A 5112-nucleotide genomic window follows, 5' to 3' on the forward strand; every position below is an offset into this window, starting at 1 on the left:
GAAAAGAGAGGAACCAGAGGGAGAGGAGGGAGAGGAGGCAGGGCATGGGCGACGAGACCTTGGTGGTGGTGAACCACTGGTCACCAGCGAGGTGAAGTGCGGCAGGGAGCTGTGGGGAGGAGGAGCTCGGGCAGCGTGAGGCTGAGCGCTCAGGCGGGTGGCTCATCGGCTTGGCCATGGCGGGCTCATGGTGCCCCTGTTTCAGAGAGAAAAAAGAGAGTCCCGTGAGGGAAGAGATTTTGAGGGGAGAGAGAAGAACGAGAGGGATGGAGAGAAAGCAGGAAACAGGTGACTGTGTTTGTGTTTCCTCCCATGCCACGTCATGAATCCAAGTGATTTGGTGCTCAGCCAATGCGAACGAGTCATACAACGTTTTGTGTTTTCTGCTCCTAATAGCCGTAGCGCAGTTTTATACCCACGCGCTATTAGCAAGTAGGGCTTGGGCTCATCTATCAATAGTTGTAGCGTGGGGTATAATGCCCGCGCTACTGCTATCTAGTTAGTTGTAGCGTGGGTTTATACCCCGCGCTACTACTATGTCATGTCTCGAGGGGCACGGTGAAAACCACTTAGTAGTAGCGTGGGTTTATAGACCCCACGCTACTACTAATTAGCAGCAGCGCGGCTCATAAACCCTCACTGCTGCTAAGCATCTATCTATAAGGTATTTTCTAGTAGTGCAGTCATGCTGAAGTTGGGCATCAGCCCAAGATTCACTGAAACTATAATGAGGTGCGTGTCATCGGGGTCTTTTGTGGTGCTTTTTAATGGAGGTGTGTCGGATGATTTCAGGCCTTCTCGAGGAGTTCGGCAAGGGGATCCTATTTCCCCGTATTCATTCCTTATTGCAGCGGAGCGTTTTGTTGGGGAACGTAGCGATAATTCAAAATTTTCTACGCATCACCAAGATCAATCTATAAAGATTCTAGCAACAAGAAAGGGAGAGGATGAGTGTATCTTCATACCCTTGAAGATCGCGATGCGGAAGCGTTACAAGAACGCGGTTGGTGGAGTCATACATGCAGCGATTCAGATCGCGGTCAATTCCGATCTAAGCACCGAAAGGACGGCGCCTCCGTGTTCAACACACATACAGCCCGGGGACGTCTCCTCCTTCTTGATCCAGCAAGGGGAGATGATAAGTTGGGGGAAAACTCCAGCAGCACGACGGCGTGGTGGCGATGGAGCTCATGGTTCTCCAGCAGGGCTTTGCCAAGCACTATGGAGGAGGAGGTGTAGGAGGAGGGAGGGCTGCGCCAGGGAAGAGGTGCGGCTGCCATCCCACCCCTCCACTATATATAGGGGCAAGGGGAGAGGGGGAGGCGCCCTAGGGTTTCCCCTAGGGGGCGGCGGCCAAGCGGATTGGATCTCCCTAGGGAAAATCCTAGGGAGACTTGCCCCAAAGCCAAGCAGGTGGAGGATTGCCTCCCAAGCTAAGTGGAGGCGCCCCACCTCCCCAAATAACGTGGGAAATGGTGTCGGGGGCGCACCACCCCCCTAGTGGGCTGGTTTGCCCCTGCCCCTTTGGCCCATGAGGCCCTCCAACACTTGCCGGGGCTCCCGAAACACCTTTCGGTCATTGCTGGCCATAGCCTGGTACCCCTGGAACACTTCTGGACTCCAATATCCTTCGTCCAATATATCGGTCTTCACCGTCGGACCATTCCAGAACTCCTTGTGACGTCCGGGATCTCATCCGGGACTCCGAACAACCTTCGGTAACCACATACTATTTCCCATAACAACTCTAACGTCACCGAACCTTAAGTGTGTAGACCCTACGGGTTCGGGAACCATGCAGACATGACCGAGACACCTCTCCGGCCAATAACCAATAGCGGGATCTGGATACCCATATAGCTCCCACATGTTCCACGATGATCTCATCGGATGAACCACGATGTCGGGGATTCAATCAATCCCGTATACAATTCCCTTTGTCCACCGGTATGTTACTTGCCCGAGATTCGATCGTCGGTATCCCAATACCTCGTTCATTCTCATTATCGGCAAGTCACTTTACTCGTTCCGTAATGCATGATCCCGTGACTAACTACTTAGTCACACTGAGCTCGTTATGACGATGCATTACCGAGTGGGCCCAGAGATACCTCTCCGTCATACGGAGTGACAAATCCCAGTCTCGATTCGTGTCAACCCAACAGACACTTTCGGAGATACCCGTAGTGCACCTTTATAGCCACCCAGTTACGTTGTGACGTTTGGTACACCCAAAGCATTCATATGGTATCTGGGAGTTGCACAATCTCATGGTCTAAGGAAATGATACTTGACATTATAAAATCTCTTAGCAAATGAACTACACGATCTTGTGCTATGCTTAGGATTGGATCGTGTCCATCACATCATTCTCCTAATGATGTGATCCCGTTATCAATGACATCCAATGTCCATGGTCAGGAAACCATAACCATCTATTGATCAACGAGCTAGTCAACTAGAGGCTCACTAGGGACATGTTGTGGTCTATATATTCACACATGTATTACGGTTTCCAGTTAATACAATTATAGCATGAACAATAGACAATTATCATGAACAAGGAAATATAATAATAACCATTTTATTATTGCCTCTAGGGCATATTTCCAACAGTCTCCCACTTGCACTAGAGTCAATAATCTAGTTTAAATCACTATGTGATTGTAATGAATCCAACACCCATGGGGTTTGATCATATCTCGCTTGTGAGAGAGATTATTAGTCAACGGGTCTGAACCTTTCAGATATGTGTGTGCTTTACAAATCTCTATGTCATCTTGTAGATGCAGCTACCACGCGCTATTTGGAGCTATTCCAAATAACTGCTCTACTATATGAATCTGGTTTATTACTCAGAGTCATCCAGATTAGTGTCAAAGTTTGCATCGACTTAACCTTTTACGACGAACTCTTTTACCACCTCCATAATCGAGAAAAATTCCTTAGTCCACTAAGGATAACTTTGACCATTGTCCTGTGATCCATACCTGGATCACTCTTGTACCCCTTGACTGACTCATGGCAAGGCACACTTCAGGTGCGGTACACAACATAGCATATTGTAGAGCCTACGTCTAAAGCATAGGGGACGACCTTCGTCCTTTCTCTCTCTTCTGTCGTGGTCAGGTCTTGAGTCTTACTCAATACTCACACCTTATAACACAGCCAAGAATTCCTTCTTTGCCGATCTATTTTGAACTCCTTCAAAATCTTGTCACAGTATGTATTCATTTGAAAGTACTATTAAGTGTTTTGATCTATCCTTATAGATCTTGATGCTCAATGTTCAAGTAGCTTAATATAGGTTTTCCATTGAAAAACACTTTTCAAACAACCCTATATGCTTTCTAGAAATTCTACATCATTTCCGATCAACAATATGTCAACAACATATACTCATCAGAAATTCTATAGTGCTCCCACTCACTTCTTTGGAAATACAAGTTTCTCATAAACTTTGTATAAACCCAAAATCTTTGATCATCTCATCAAAGCGTATATTCCAACTCCGAGATGCTTACTCCTCTCCTTAGAAGGATTGCTGGAGCTTTGCATACTTGTTAGCATATTACAGGATTGACAAAACCTTCTGGTTGTATCATATACAACCTTTCCTCAAGAAAATTGTCGAGGAAACAATGTTTTTGACATCCTATCTGCAAGATTTCATAAATAATGCAGTAACTGCTAATATAATTCCAACAGACTCTTAGCATCTCTACGAATGAGAAAATCTCATCGCTCTCAACTCCTTGAACTTGTCGGAAAACATCTTAACGACAAGTCGAGCTTTCTTAATGGTGATACTTACCATCATTGTCCGTCTTCCTTTTAAAATCCATCTGTACCTAACAGCCTTACGACCATCAAGTAGTTCTTCCAAAGTCTATACTTTGTTTTCATACATGGATCCTCTCTCGGATTTTATGGCCTCGAGCCATTCGTCAAAATCCGGGCCCACCATCACTTCTCCATAGCTCGTAGGTTCATTGTTGTCTAGCAACATGACCTCCAAGACAGGATTACGTACCACTCTGGAGTAGTACGTATCCTTGTCGACCTATGAGTTTTGGTAGTGACTTGATCCGAAGTTTCATGATCAATATCATCAGCTTCCACTTCAATTGGTGTAGGCGCCACAGGAACAACTTCCTGTGCCCTGCTACACACTAGTTGAAGTGACGGTTCAATAACCTCATCAAGTCTCCACCATCCTCCCACTCAATTCTTTTGAGATAAACTTTTCCTCGAGAAAGGACCCGATTCTAGAAACAATCCCTTTTGCTTCCAGATCTGAGATAGGAGGTATACCCAACTATTTTGGGTGTCCTATGAAGATGCATTTATCCGTTTTATGTTTGAGCTTATCAGGATGGAACTTTTTCACATAAGCGTCACAGCCCCAAACTTTCAAGAAACGACAGCTTAGGTTTCTCTAAATCATAGTTCATACGATGTCATCTCAACGGAATTACGTGGTGCCCTATTTAAAGTGAATGCGGTTGTCTCTAATGCCTAACCCATAAAGGATAGTGGTAATTTGATAAGAGACATCATGGTATGCACCATATCCAATAGGGTGCAACTATGATGTTCGGACACACCATCACACTATGGTGTTCCAGGCGGTATTAGTTGTGAAACAATTTCCACAATGTCTTAATTGTATACCAAACTCATAACTCAGATACTCATCTCTATGATCTTATCATAGACATTTTATCCTCTTGTCACGACAATCCTCAACTTCACTCTAAAATTACTTGAACCTTTCAATAATTCAGACTTGTGTTTCATCAAGTAAATATACTCAGCATCTACTCAAATCATCTGTGAAGTAAGAACATAAAGATATCCACTGCGTGCCTCAGCACTCGTTGGACTGCACACATCAAAATGTATTACTTCCAACAAGTTGCTTTCTTGTTCCATCTTACTGAAAACGAGGCTTTTCAGTCATCTTGCCCATGTGGTATGATTTGCATGTCTCAAGTGATTCAAAATCAAATGAGTCCAAACGATCCATTTACATGGAGTTTCTTCATGCGTACATACCAATAGACATGGTTCACATGTCTCAAACTTTTCAAAAAACGAGTGAGTCCAAAA

This window comes from Triticum dicoccoides, chromosome 3B (genome assembly GCF_002162155.2).
Source record: "Triticum dicoccoides isolate Atlit2015 ecotype Zavitan chromosome 3B, WEW_v2.0, whole genome shotgun sequence".
Lineage (NCBI taxonomy): Eukaryota > Viridiplantae > Streptophyta > Magnoliopsida > Poales > Poaceae > Triticum > Triticum dicoccoides.